Genomic DNA, 7,188 nt, shown 5'->3' on the forward strand with positions numbered 1-7,188 from the left:
TTACAAAGACCCACACTGTATACGGAGAGAGGGGACTGCGTGCAGCAACTGCTGTCAGCTCTGCTGGGAGACATGTTGCTAAAGCAATGGATTCTCACACAGGAGGGTTACTGCCTGCTACTGCCAACAAACCATCAGAGTCAAAACATTGCACGTCTTACAACAGAACCCTGGCAGGAATGTATACAAATAATTGATCACGGGCGTTTTTTATAAAACATCTCTTCAGTTTTATCGCATATATGGAGCCAGTTATATTCTATTCCACTGTGAATCTGCCTGTCACTTTAAGCTGAGGTGAACTTACTTAAAAAAGAAGCTTATTTTAATTTCCAGCAATGTGCTGGAATTCGTAAGGACTCTAAAACATAAAAGCTCTTAAGATTAATTATTTTGCACACTCAGTAGAGTATCAAATTCTAAATGGTAAACTTGAAAACTAGTTATCCTGCGTCCAAAAAGAAATAGTTAAATGTAGCAAGTTACAACTAAAGCAAGTGGCTGACTGAATTCAGCACCTATCATATGGTTTCAGGGCTGAGCAGAGACTTTGGAAGCTTGGTCTGATATTCCTAACCCTTGTACTGAGCCTGGAATCAGAGTGATGCCACCAGTGTGATGATCCCCATGTGTATGAGTGAACAGACTGCTCTGATGGCTACAAGTGTCAACTGAATGCTTGCTGACAACTTGTATCGTACTACATTAAATCTATTTGAAATTAATTTGAAACTAATTATTTCTGTTTTCTATTTTAGCCACTCTCTGTAGGCGTTACTAACTCAGAATCTCTGTGCAAGATCACTTCTGTTATTTAAGTTCAAACTGTTAACCTGCTCAAGGAAACCCGATTAATTTCACTTGCCAATATACAGCAAAGCAGCGAGTTCAGCTCTGTACAAGGATAAGCCTGCTGTCAGGGACAGGGCAGGGTGTACGTGGTGCTCACAAACTCATTTCATGCTTAATTCTAGTCTTAATCAGGAATGGATGAGATAAATCCACATACCGTTGCCATCTGTTTAAAGTTCCAAGAACGTGTGGAAAGGGGCTTCTTCCCAGCCATTTATACCCTGCACCAGTCAAAGACACCTGCAGGATTTTGGTCAGAGCTGTGATGAGGTGGAAGTGGCGGTAAGCCTGCTTCCTATAGTAATGAGCTAATAGACTACAAAGACCCTATCAGCCGTGTTTTAAAGGTTAAAAGAAACAAAGTGTCTTAAAACTTGTTAATTTTCTTTGTGAAGACAGTAATGCTGAGAACAGCACAGGGTATCTGTGTATAAAATACAGATACTGTTATTATCATTTCCAGCTGCTAGGTGACCACTGATGGCTAGCAGGTGTCAGTGTTGATGAAGAGCTCTCATAGTTGACTAGGCAAACTATTTAAATACAACTATAATGAAGTAATAGTGAACTACAGAGCCAGAAAGAAACTTCATGCAGGTATGTCAAACACTGCTACTTTAATGGAAAATAAATGTTTATGAGTTCACCCTAATGCTGGAGCTTTCTAGATCTCAATTCAGATTTGCAAATGGAACTGATACCTTTTCTGATTAGCACAGAAATGAAATCCTGTTTGGCTCACTTGAAAACTGCTTCCTGCCTTTATTCTGTTCTCAGTTTGACTTCATACCTCAAAGTGTCTCATAACAGGAGTTCTGACTTCACCTTTTCACTTGTTTTTAAGGGATGTCTCTGATCTCACAGGACTGCAAGCTGTACCAGCAGCATGCAAGCTGTGTATAACTTTATTGACAGAGTAGGGAGCCTCCGTTCCATGCAGAATTAGGATGAAAATGTGTCATTTCCTGATATTCTGAAACTGCCATAATCTTAAATCATTTCTTACTCAAATTCTGACTTTTGGAAATCTTGCTGCTCATTAAGAAATAATTATTCCTGAAGTTTTGCTCTGCTTTGTCTGCTGTGAGAGTACAAAGCACCTAGAGAACACACTCATTGAACTTTGAAGGTCTGGTGCTATTTCTTGTGGACAAACATTTTGGATACTTTACTCCACTATCTTAAATCAGCTTTTTACATGTTTTGTTAAGCACAGAATATGGTGTTGAAGCCTTTTAAGAAGAATGTGATCTGCAGCACCTTTTCTTCATTCTGAAATAGCACTGACTGTTCTGATCATTATTAAATATATGGTTTTCTATATTTCAAAAGGCTGACATTGATAATAACAGTCAGCTAGAATTTTAATGTATAGATGTTAACTAGATGTTATTCTGGCCCTTTTGAGCTCTCCATACAATTAGTATCAGTGAATATTTCCTGTTCTACTTCTCATGTTTCTACTCTGCCCAGTTCCAGTAACAAGAAATGCTTTCCAGTTTATTATGTCTTTATTTCAAATCTATACCACTGCTTGCTTAAAAGTAAGCAATCAAATCTAAGCCATCTGTTGGTTTTGTAACACTGTTGGTGACTTCACAATGGAAAAAAAAAAAAATTGTTAGTGCTTAAAAAAAAAGCCCTAAAAACCTCAGAGGATTTCCATTCTTTCGTCCTTTTATCACATTTGCTCCTGTGCATTATTTCTCTGGTGAATAAAGAGTTAACCTCCAGCCAGCAGTCTGTAATCAACAGGTTGTTCTAACAGAAAAATAATAACCCCTATCCATCTTTTAAAGTTTAGAAGGTTGGACTAAATGATAGAAAAAATACTGATTAAATCCCCTTAAAAACAGAAGTGGGGCCAGGACTAAAATGAAAGGCTTTCTGCTTTAGTAAAAAATCCTCCTCGTTCCTAAGTGAAAGAACCATTACATTAATAACTTAAAAATATATCTCACAACACCCAGAACTTAATTAATCTCTGTCGATACAGAATGATAACAAAACACTTGCTAACCTTTAGGTGGCCAATTCACAGGCAGGTGGAGAGGTTCAGGTCTCCCTGGAATAGCGTTGGAACAAAAGCAGCATCCTGTTTCCTTTTTTCAGTGTCTTTCTCTTCTCTTTTTTTTTTTTTTCAAGCATTTGAAAATGGAAGGGTGGGTGCTGAGGTGGGGGCGAAGGCAGCCCAGCCTGGGGTGGGATGAGTTTTAATGGCCGATGCTGGAAATATGGTTTGCCTGCTACAGTGTCTGCACTACTGCAGCTCTGTGTGTGGGCGTAAAGAAATGACACGACTGGGTTTCAAACCATTACACTGAAGATTTGCAAACAGTTAAAACAAAAAAAAACCCGTGCACAAACCCATCAGGCACAAATGAAAAATGGTTACTTTATTTCTCTTCTTCTGAGTTGGAGTTGTTGGTTTTTGTGCTGTTTTGTTTTTTTTTTTCAATTGAATAGATTTAACCCAGTCAGGTTTTCTCCTCGACCTTTAAAATAAAAAAAGATAAGTATTTAAAGAAGGCTTTTTTGTTTGAAGTAGTGTGAACATTTTGTTACCATTTTTACTGCTGAATTTTGATTAACCAAGAAGAGTCCGTATTCCAAAAGGTGTCCGAGGTCCCACAGTAAAGGTCTCCAAAGCATGCCTGTATTTCTGCCTCTGCTGGATCCTGGTAGCACCAAGCAGAATGGGGCAACAGACATAACAGCTGCCCCACAGCCAGAAAGGCAGGGTGTTTTAAGCCATGATTGTTGCCTTGAATGTTCCACAAAACACAGCCAAGACAAAAAGGGATGTTCTGGCAACCCATTTTTGTTCAGTACTCTTGCAATGTATCAGGCTTGCTGACCCAAATCCAAATCAGACAGAAAACAATTTGAATGTTTGGTGTAAGTACAGAACAAAAAGGAGGCCAACAGCAAGGAGGCAAAGGGATTGTTCTCTATAGTACCATGGGGAAGTAGAGGAAAATGCTATTTAAGCTAAAACACAATTGCTGGCACCAGTGGGAATGAATGTAAGTGGGTATGAACAAACCATTGTTGGGAAGGATGAGGAAATTTTCTGTGAGATGAGTGAGAGCAATTAACAGGAACATTGTTGACCCCCCAGAAATGAAACAGAAACAGAACAGTTTTAGAAAGGAGTTTGAAAATTTCAGGGAACCTCTGTGACTCATCAGCTCCATGGCAGTAAGGGACTAGAACTCATTAAATGCATTTCTTCGTGTATGTATGGGAGGAGGCATCTAGACTGGAAATTGTGTGCTTGTACCCAGAACAACGCATTTTTCAGTGCAGTGTTTCAGATGTGTATCCTTTTAATATTCAAATGAATCCCAAATCAAACGGGTGCATTTGGGTATTTTGTTGCCATTAAAGAGCAAGACAACCAGACACCTGGGCAAAGCAGGATGGCAAGAAGGGGATCCCCACAGTGCTATGTAGTGCATAGTGTCACCAGCAGTTCTTCACCCCATCCTGGTCACAGAGGATCCAGAGCTGAATACCAAATCAGCAGAATTCAGTGTGTGAGTAGAGGCAGCATGACTGAACTCGAGCACTTCAGGCTACTAATTCCAACCTTTAACAAGTAGAAGGTAGTTAAACAATGAATCACACCACAGTGAATGAAAAAAAGATCTTCGTTTCTAAATCTATCTGGTAAAACTGTCAGAGGGATGTTACTGCTAATCCACACAAGTACAGGCTGATGGGGTATTAAGTGGGGTCTGGACACTAGCCATAGTAGGAGCTTGAGTCTTTTCTTCTTGTATAAACTACAGGCTGAGGTCAGCTCCAGTAAATTTTGCTAGAGAAATGTCTGTGGTCTCAAAAAGCACATGGTTAGGGGGAATAGAAATATGGCTCCTAGCAGCGTTACAGTCATGCAGACTGACTATAACTGTACAGCACGATGTAGAATGCTGACTGAAATTGCTTGAATCAATTCAGTAAAACTGGTAATCTTCCTAGCACTGTGATTTTTTTGTGTGCAAATAAGTAAAAGACAGGTTTTTATCTCCTTCAGTTCTGGTGACTTCCTCTAACTGTAAGTTAATTATGTGCACTGCATGCTCCATGAGAACACTTGTGGTCAGACATACAGTGTGCATTATTCATGAGTCCTTTAAATCTTACTTTTTTTTAAATAAAAAAAAGCATTGATTGCAACTTTCACGGCAGTTTGAAAGAGTAGCAACAAAATGCAGTGCTTGAAGCAGTATCTCTGACAGGTACACACTGCTCACTTCGTATGTCATGGACACTGTGCTGACTGTCAGCTGTAGTGCTTCTATTTCCATGCCACTGTGGCATTTATCTTTTCTGCCATGGTATCATCAGCCACTGTGCTGCAGATAAAGTGACATCTCAAATGTCTGAATGCACCTAGTCCTCTTTTCGGGACTAACCCACATGAACAGTTATTATATAATGATTCTATCAGTTAGCACATACAGCAGTGTTTATACATGTGAACTCTTAAGTTTGAATGTACAGAACACGATTGCCTACATAGCTTCCATTTGACCACAGGTACACTTAGAGTACAGTTAGGTACTTAACGTGATATATTTCCCCACAGAACACAGCTCTATAAATTGATAGAATCTCTTAAAGCAAGTATTAAAAATTTGGAAACATTAGACCATAACAAAAAAAATTGAAAGCAAGATCAATCAGGGCATTCCAGTAAATTGGAGAGCTAATTATGACTCCAATGTCAGTAATGAATAATGGCTACTGGTGGTCGTGTGGCACTTTTGTATGTTTTTGCTGGACAGCAAAAGCTGCCACCCTAAACACAAGTGTATCCCTCACATATGTCAGGCCAAAAAAAAAATAGAAGTCCAAGAGAAAAGAGCTAGAAGACAAAAACGTGCTTGAACAGCAAAAGGGAGAGGCACTTTCATTAGAAGCAAACGTGGCTCTACTTGCCAAAGAAATGCCAGTACAGGGAAAAGAACTAAAACACAAGGCATAAGTAATAGGTCCCATAGGGAAGAGAGTCAAGGGCTGCTGAGAAAACGCTGAGGCAATCAGGACCAAAGTGTAGCTGACTATTCATGTAACCAAAGTGTTTTGCTATTGAATTTCTGCTTTAAAGTGCTCATAGTTTTTCCATACCTCAACAGCAGGGTTGTGCATGTAGACACTCACTTGAGTGCATACATACACAGGCTAGTTGTAGCCTCAAGCTGTCTCCCATTAAAAGTTACAGACCTTATTTTGCATAAAATTATATGTAATGTGCTTTAGCTAAGGTTGTAAGTGCCGAATCATCATACAGGGTTGATCTGGGGCTCCACTTGGTTTATATATTTTTAGTATTAATTCAGCATGAGCAGTTCTGGCAAATGATTGATTTAGGCATTAATTCATAAGGATATTCCACAACCCCAAAACAAAACTTAAAACTGAGAGAGACAACAGGTCAGTGAGTTGAGAATTGGTCCTAACCCACCTGGACACAGGGTGGGAATGAAGAGAGCTTCATTTACTCCTCTGTGCTCAAGTCATTCTTTTGCTGAGAGCTGAAAGGGTAAAAAGAGGAGGACATTAAAGCTGTGTCTTCTACAAAATAAATGTCTTGCAGGAGGAGCATGAAGAATCTTTCCAGGTTTTTCAGATTGCTGGAGTAATGAGCTATAGTATTTTCAGGCATATCACATCATAAAAATGATTAATTATAATTATGATGTGCTTAAAAGCCATGTAGCTTTCAGAGGAACAGTTGCTTCAACTCAGAAAGTCAGGAAGGTTAGTTTTTTTTACATATGCACAGACTACTCAAACCAATTCCTCCATCTGTTTCTTGTTTGTCATAGAAAACAGATAACTTCAGAACTGCTGATGGTATTCAGAAATGTTCTAAAAACCAACAGCTACATTAACTTAAATGTACTTTGCAGAAAACGAGACTGGAATTTGACAGGGTCGTTCATCACTAAAATCAACTTTCAGATCAATGTCAGAAACAATGAAGGAGAACATCAGTAACCAGAACTGTAGAGGCACATCACTGATTCCAGCCCAGTACCACTCACAGGGCTAAATCCACGTTCCACACCATTCAGCCAACTCAACTATGTTTTTTTCTTATTTTCTCCATAAGCTTTTATGTAGTTGTGTTTTTTCTCAGCGTGTTGTCAAGGAAGCCCTACGTTCTTGTAGCTCAGTATCCAGCTCTTTATTGCTATAAACACAGAACAGTTTAGGATGTTGGATTGATTGATGTACTTTCCAGTATGAAATGATTCTTCTGTAATATAAGTTTGATAGGTTCAGAGAAAAACCTCTTTTTAAAGGTTTGTTTCTACCAAAATA

The sequence above is a fragment of the Lagopus leucura genome, unplaced genomic scaffold (assembly GCF_019238085.1).
Source record: "Lagopus leucura isolate 7727_CA_CO unplaced genomic scaffold, USGS_WTPT01 Super-Scaffold_100047, whole genome shotgun sequence".
NCBI lineage: Eukaryota > Metazoa > Chordata > Aves > Galliformes > Phasianidae > Lagopus > Lagopus leucura.